Here is an 8,384-nt window from a genome sequence, read left to right on the forward strand (position 1 = left end):
ACCCTTATTCTAATGAGGAAACCAAGGGTCCAAGCGGTCAAACTGCCTGAAGGTACAGGACACATGTGGATTGAGCTGGAAATGGTCTTGCAGCTCATCCAAACCAACGCTCTTGTTTCAGGAGTTCAAAAATCAAGACCCAGTGACCATGGTCTTACTAAAGGCTAGGTCTGGGGTTAGCACCTGGGTCTCCTGATTCCTGCTCTGCTCACAGGTCTTCTCCTCTTGGTTACGGAAGCCAGGCTGAGCTGAGAATGGGAGGGAGAAGTGTCAAGTTGCCCAACCCGAATTTCAGAACCCAAAAGCAGCACATCGGTGTTCTAACAGGCCTCTTAGACCTCAGGTTTCCCCAGGCAGACTTCCTCACTTTACAGTTGGGTTAGGCAAGCAGGAAATTCTAGTTCTTTTTTTTTTTTTTTTTTTTTTAAATTTTTTTTTCAACGTTTATTTATTTTTGGGACAGAGAGAGACAGAGCATGAACGGGGGAGGGGCAGAGAGAGAGGGAGACACAGAATCGGAAACAGGCTCCAGGCTCTGAGCCATCAGCCCAGAGCCCGACGCGGGGCTCGAACTCACTGACCGCGAGATCGTGACCTGGCTGAAGTCGGACGCTTAACCAACTGCGCCACCCAGGCGCCCCAGGAAATTCTAGTTCTTAACTGAGCCCTCAGAGGTTAACCTATGGAGGCAGGCAGGCTGGCTGGATCGAATCCCAGTCAGCCACTTAGAAGTAGATAAGTCACTTGGCCTCCCTATGCCTTGATTTCCTCATCTGTAAAATGGGAATGACAAAGGTCGCTATTTCACAAGGTTGTTGTGAATCAAAGAAGCCAATGCATGCACATCTCTGAGCACACTATCTGGGACATAATAAGAACTCAATAAATATCAGCTCTTTGGTATTAATAAGTAGGCTAGGTTCCATTTCATAAAGGAGAAGAACCCAGAAGGGGAGTCCAGGCTAAAGTGTGGACCTTACCCTCCAGGCCTTGGCCAGCCCCAAAGGTGCAAGGGACAGGAGTAGAGATGTCCTTTAGAAAGACATCTCTGTGGCCAGTGTGAAGAAGGAAACGGGCTGGGAGACCATTGGACTGGCTTGCAGTGTTCCTCCGATATAGGATGAGGACAGGAGCCAGGGCAGGAAAGCAGACATGGAGAAAAGAGCCTTAAGAAAAACATGGTGGTGTGAGAAACCAAGGAAACTGCCCAATCTGCCATGGGGGATTAGAGAGGGAGGGAGATACAAAGCCAGAGGTAATGTCATTACCCGGGAGCCCAAAGGCAGCAGGTGCTTTTAAAAGCAGCATGTGAGGCCGGAGACCTCCAGTGCAGGCCATCTCACTGCCCACCTCTCAGGTGAGAACTGGAGAAGCCATACGGGAGCTGTCTGGCAATGGCCCCTTCCCCTGGGCCAGCTGTTGTAGCAGTTTGTAGAACATGCATTTCCTTCTGTGGGACGGTCTCACCCCTCCCTCTCAGCTACCCCCATCTGCCTAGTGTGCTGCCAGCTGCAGCCAGAACCACCTAGTGGCTACCTCATTGGGATGGCCTTGGACCTTGACCTGGAGATAGCCATGGGCGGGGCTGGGAGGGCCTGATAGGTGAGCAGGGAGGGTGGGGAATGGATCTAGAGATCCCAAGTCTGTGCTGGGCTAGTGATTTCTGTTCTCCCACACGGCTGGTGTCCACTCAAAGCCCCCAAATCCCACTTCTCACACACACAGAATTCCACATCACTGCCAGCCATACCCATGGGGACACACCATGTATATCCCAGAATCAGAAGCACACTGCTGGTAACACACACACAGAAATGCACACTGTGGACCACACGGGAAGATAAAATGATTAGGCCCACAAATACGCCGCTCAGAAATACAGATACTGTTGTCCATATGCGTACTACACGAAACTCCTCACACAAGTACCTAGACTCGCCTTTCACACGCGCTCACCAGAGCACGTATGCACTCATACTTTCCTTGGCACACAGCCTTAGTGTGTGGCACACAACTCCGGGAATCACTGACCTGCCTGCTCTCGGGTATGTTCTTCGACAGCAGAACAAACAACCAGGCTCTGTGGAGAGCAAACTTTGCGCCCAAATGCTCTGGACTTGAGCTCTGCTCCTGTTTGCAGCCCTGCTCTGGGGGAGGCAAGACCAGCTCCTTGGAGAACCAGGCAGTAAGCGGGATCCGCCTTTGAGAGGAACGAAATCCCCAGGGAAGTCTTTGTGGAGTAGTGAGGCTCAACTGAGTGAAATGTAAAGAGGCAGGAGGGAGAGATTTGCTGTCAACAGCCCCCGTCCCGACTCGGTCCACTTTCCAAGGAGTGTTCTAGAAGCTGGCGGTGAAAGGGTTAACAGTGCCACTGCTGCACACCCCACCTTCGGGCTTTGGAAAACCTGAGTGCAGGGATTTGCCCAAGCGGAGTCAGGGTCCCTACGTCCCCGCTTGCCTTTTAGCTGTCCCCAGGACAAAAGTCCCCAGGTGAGTGAGATGGAAACCCAAAATGAAACTTTGCTAGGCTTCTCCCACTCGAGCCTTGTCACTGTCACTCTGGTCAGCGGCAACAGCAGCGGCTCCAACTCCACCCTCGGCATTGCTCTCCAAGGCCTGGTGTCCCCTTGGGGGTGCACTGCGTTCTCTGGGGCAGACCTGCCTTCCCTTCACTGGGCCTCAGCCCCCCCCCCCACCACACCCCCCCGCTTTCCTACCTAGGTGGCTGTCCTGGGGACAAGATGAGACGCAGCACAGGAGGAGCCTAGCACAGTGCTGTCTCCCTTTGCCCCTCTCCCGTTCTGGGGTCCAGGTTAATTGGAGTGCATCATTTGCATAGACATGAGACCTCACCCCGGGGAAATTCCCCCTGGTGACCAGGCTTCCTTTCTGAGGTCAGGCCACATCATCAGACTCAGCTCCTTCCTCTCCAGCTCGCCCCAGCCTCTTACTGGCTTTGGCCCCTGGTATCTGGCAGGTGGAGATCCAAGTTCCCAGATTGAGTCCTATCTTGTGACCAGGGATGCTGTCCAAGAGAATGTGAGGGTGGAGGGTGGGCTAGGGGCCTGGAGCAAAACCAGAAGTGGTCGTGACCCGTGCTCGAGGGCTAGAAGAAAGGCAGCAGGCAGGAGGTGGTTGAGAAGCCTAGTAACGCCAGCTTGTCAGGAACTCCCAGCCTGGCCTTGGGCACAGGCCTTCCCCTCCCCGAGCCTTAGTTTCCCCTTCTGTCCAGCCAGGGGAGTGGCCAAGATAATCTGTAAGCTTTGTTCCAGATCAAATGAGCTAAGAAGCCACTTCCTTTAGCAGCACAGTCTTGCAACATTCGTCCTTGGATCTTCTTCCTTTGACAAGAACCTTGCAACATACTGCCCTATATCTGTTTTTCTTTCCTTTCCTTGGAAAGCACAATTTTGCAAAATGCATTCCCGAATCCCACTTTCCAGATGCCGACAGAATCAACATGTACCTCGTCTCCTCGGAGCGACTTGGTTTGAGGTTTAATTTTTCCTTTCACATCCACTATGTAGAATGCCGTGTGACCACAAAAAGTGGAACAGAGCTCCCTTTTCTCCAGATTCTAAGATCAGTTGTCCTCTTGGTCTCTGACCCTGGTACCGAGAAGGCACTTTCCCTGGAACAAAAAGGGGGAACAATGAGGTCCTGGGACAACCTGCATCAGAACCAACTCTTAGAAAGGCAGCTTTGAGAGAGGGAGTCACAACTTTGAATCACCTGGGGAGCTTTTAAATACCAGTCCCAGGCCACCCCCCACCCAAGATTCTGATATAATTAGTCTGGAGTAGGGCCTGGGCATCTGTGTTTTTTTAATGCATTTAAAATTTTTTATTTTAGAGAGAGCGCAAGCAGGGGAGAGGAGCAGAGGGAGCAAATCTCAAGCAGGCTCCATACCCAGCACAGAGCCTGACTAGGGGCTCGATCCCAAGACCCTGGGATCATGACCTGAGCTGAAATCAAGAGTCAGACGCTCAACTGAGCAACCCAGGTGCCCCGAGCATCTGTATTTTTACAAAGCTCTTCAGGTGATTCTAATGTCCAGCCAGGATCGAGAGCCACTGATCTAAGGCCCTACCCAAGACCAAATCTGGCAGATGCTAAAGTTGACGAACCCCTGACCTATGATATTCTTTATGAAATTATCCTATTTATTTAGTTTTAATTTTTTGAGAGAGAGACAGAGCGTGAGCAGGGGAGGGGCAGAGAGAGGGTGAGACAAAATCGAAGAAGGCCCCAGGCTCTGAGCTGTCAGCACAGAGCCCGACCCTGGGCTCAAACCCAAGAACGCGAGATCATGACCTGAGCTGAAGTTGGACGCTCAACCGACTGAGCCACCCAGGTGCCCCTGAAATTATCTTAATGGGCATTTCTTCTATGCACACAGGTATTCCCAGGATTATGCATGGACAAAAAGAATTGACTCCCTTTCACAGATGAGGAATATAAAGGACAGAGAGAAGAAATTGCTGCTCAGTTCATACAGGGTTAGTAGTGGTCCTGGCACCTAGTGGAAGCTTATAGACGCAAAGTATTTTGGGGGGCACCTGGGTGGCTCAGTCAGTTAAGCGTCCGACTCTTGATTTCGGCTCAGGTCATGATCTCACAGTTTCTGAGTGCAAGCCCCACATCAGGTTCCACACTGACAGTATGGAGCCTGCTTAGGATTCTCTCTCTCACCCTCTCTGTCTCTGCCCCTCCCATGTTCGCTCTCTCTTGCTCTCTCTCTCTCAAAAATAAGTAAAAAACAAAACCAAAACAATAAAAAAAACTTTTAAAAATTTATTAAATTTTTTTTTTTTTTTTTTTTTTGCAAAAGTCACAGATTTGTTACATGGGTGACCCAGAGAAGTATTGGCAGGCTAGTCCCACTGGTCTGTGACAGTGAGTTCTTGGCTGCCTTTCTATGAGCAGATAATTCTTACTTTGGAGTTAGAAGGATCTTCGACCTTTCAAACTACTAAGTACTGAGATAACCCCTGGGAGCTTACTAAAAATGCTGCCACTAGGACCCTGTCCCCAGAGAATATGATTTCTTAGGTCTGTGGTGGGACCCAGGGGTCGGCCCAGAGTCCTGGGCTAGGTCCCAATGGTACAAGGATTTCCCATCCTTGAGGAGCATTCAACAGACCTGGTCAATCAGGAAACCCAAGGAGTCAAATTTAGCATTTGCTAAATAAATATCGATTGACTATTGTGAGACTGGCCCAGTGCTGTTCCCACAACATCAATAAGACCAGAGACGTCAGGGTTAGAGAGGTGGGATTGGGTGATTAGGTATCAAAGGAGAGGGGCCTGTGCATATGCAAATTTCACCCATCTTTTGAGGTCTGGCACAGGCCTTGTCCCCTTCAGGTGACCTCTGCAGATATGACCTGAGTTTGAACTCCAGCTGTGCCATGTGTTAGCTGTTCGCTTAAACCACTATGAAGCTGAGTTTCCTCATCCAAAACAAAGTGGTACCAATCTCACAGGGTTCTGATGAGGAATGCATGAAAACAGTCTACTTCAGAGCCTTTAGCATCAGGTCAGGTACATGTTCATCTTAAATATTAGCTATTACTGTTATTATTTCCTGATCGTCTTGGCCAGCCCTGATTTCTCCTTTCTCTGAACTTTTGGACTTCCTTACGGTGTCAAAATGGAAGGTCCCTTAGTGATCATCTTGTCTGATTCCTTCACAGTCTAGAAGGGGAAGCTGAGTATCAGAGAAGGGAAGGGACTTGCCCAGAGCCACACAGCAGAGCCAGGACTCAAACTTAGCTCCGCTAATGCCCAGTCCAAGGGCTTCTTCTTTCTTGATGTTCTTCCCGTGGCCTAAACAAAGAAGGCAATTTCAGAAAATCCGTGGCTGGACAAAGAAGAGGTGAGAGAGAAGACAGGGGAAGTTAAGTGTGTTCAGCATTCCAGTAAGGAGAGCCCAGAGCTAATCTTCCCCCAGGATGTGCAAGCCGTGTTCCTAACTGAAGATTCTAGTTCATATGGGTCTACCTCCTTGAGCCTCCTTAGCCCTTCAAGGTCCTGCCACCATTTATGACGCCATGAGCAGGAACCGGTCCAAGCAAGGCTTTGTGAACTCACAGAGGATCTATGACTATTGTGGCCTGTGGAGAGAAAATATCATGTTTAGAGGGAACACTGCAATCCAGGAATGTCAGGGCTGAATGACACACAATACCGATGAGGAATCTGAAACCAGAATTCCTCAAGGAAGGGACAGTCCTCAATTTCACAGAAGGCTCTGGCTGACCCAGATGGCTGGTCACAGGTCACCAGGAGGCTTCTCAAAGGGAGCCAGGGACACGATCTCTCTCTCTGATGCTGAGTCCTGCCACCATCCTAAGTCCCAGTTGGGGACATAGGTGAGGGAGGCCCTGCAAGTTGGTATCAGAAGGCAGAGAGGGGAGCATCTGACAGCCTCAGTGTGAAGTGTATTTTTACTCCCTGCAGAGAAAAGGGTCTATGTGCAGGAGTGTGTATTATCCTTTGCACCTGGTCTAGCTCAGGGATTGGTGTTATTCGTCCTATGGAACTTTCTGTGATGATGGAAACATCTGCACAGTCTGGCGTGGTAGCCACTTGGCCACATGTGGCTGTTGAACACTTAAAAAGTGGCCAGTGAGACCAAGGGACTGAGTGCAGTGTGGGAAACGGCACTAGACTAGGAGTCAGGAAGTCCCTTCATTTACTCACTTGGAAAGTCACTTCCCCTGTCTGGCCTTCACTTCCTTATCTGTAAAGTGAGGCTGTTGGGCCAGGAGGTGCCCCTAGCATTCCCCATGGGATTCCAATCCGAGGAACACAGAAGCAGCAGAAAACTGGATTCAGTGGACTCTCTCCCTCCCTCACCCCCTACCCTCCATTTCTCATCCCCCTGCTCAGGCTGAACATGGCCCCATGTGACTTGGCCCTGTTTATTTCTCCAGGCCCAACTCTGTTACTTCCCCCTTGCCTGCTTCAAACTCCATGCTCCACTCAGAGTGAACAATTTTCAGTTCCCTGAATGTATTCTCTCTTTGCATATTCTATTCCCTTTCCTAAGAACACCCTTCCTTGTGCTCTCACTTTGGCCATTTTCAGGCCTCAGCTGACATGTCACTTCCTCCAGGAAGACGTCCCAGATCCCCCAATCCTGACTAGATGCTCCCCTGTCCAGGCTCCTGTAGTTCCCTGTATTTCTCCTGCCAAAACACATCTCTACCACACTTTGTTATAATGATCTATTAGCCTCCAGCCCCCAGAGCAATGCTATCTGATAGAACTTTCTGTGATGATGGAAATGTTCTATACATGTGCAGTCTACCGTGATAGCCACATGTGGTTGGCTGCTGAGTGTCTGAAATGTGGCTAGTGCTCCTGAGGAACTGAGTTATTAACTTACTTAATTTTAACCAATTTATATTCAAATAGCCATGTATGGCTAACAGCTACTGTACTGGACAGGGCAGCCCCAGAGTCTGTGTCCTCTGAGTAGGCAGGAAGTGGGTCTGACTGGTCCATTCTTGTATCCTCAGTGGTCTATAATGTTGCTGTTAAGAATAAAGAAACTCTGGAACCTAAAGTGACCAAGAAACCTGAAATGATCCAGAGCCAACCCATCCCCTCTGAAAGCATCTTTTCAGTGGATAATGAACTGAGATCTTATGTTTGCAAAGTACTTGAGAGTTTACAAAGGATGTCAGCAAACCATTTTATTTCAGTTACCTTCACAGGAGGCAGGCCCAGCAGGACTCATTACCCCCATTTTACAGCAGGGGATCACTGAGGCTCCGGATGGGGAAGTGAGGCTCAGGAGAACGATCTGGTTAGTGTAGAGCTGGGCTGCTCCGTGGTGGGTAGGTCCCTAAGGCCCCACTTGACATCGAAATGAGACCCAGCACAGAGGGAAGGAGTGAGCTTTTCCTTCCCTGTGGAGAGTCCACAGACAATGAATGGAAACAGACGGAAAAGGAATGGGAGGGGGGGAGGAGAAAGTGGGCTGGGCATCTGGAGGTTTCCTGAGGCCTTTGGGGGCTGGAATCCCCCACCTCAGGCAAAGGAGGAATTAGCAGTCCAAGGGAGAACCCAGGGGTGGGGTAGGTGGGCAGACCAGGTCGCCCCTGCCCCCCTGCCAGTTCCTGGTCCAGCCACAGAATCATCAGGCCCCCAGCTCCTCCCCAGAACTCCCTCCCCTCCCTGGAATGCTTGGCAAGTGATAGCCAGTCTGGGAAGCGACAGGTGGGGAACCGACAAAGAAGGGCCCTGTGCTCTGCCAGGGGGCAGGATGGGGCCTCAGCTGGGCCTTGTGGGGCTGCCTGGCGGCTGGCTCCTCCGTCTCGGGGAATTCCCCTCCTGCCTAAAAGTCAACCCAGCCCAGCCCTCCTTCCTGCAGA

This window comes from Prionailurus bengalensis, chromosome A1 (genome assembly GCF_016509475.1).
Source record: "Prionailurus bengalensis isolate Pbe53 chromosome A1, Fcat_Pben_1.1_paternal_pri, whole genome shotgun sequence".
Lineage (NCBI taxonomy): Eukaryota > Metazoa > Chordata > Mammalia > Carnivora > Felidae > Prionailurus > Prionailurus bengalensis.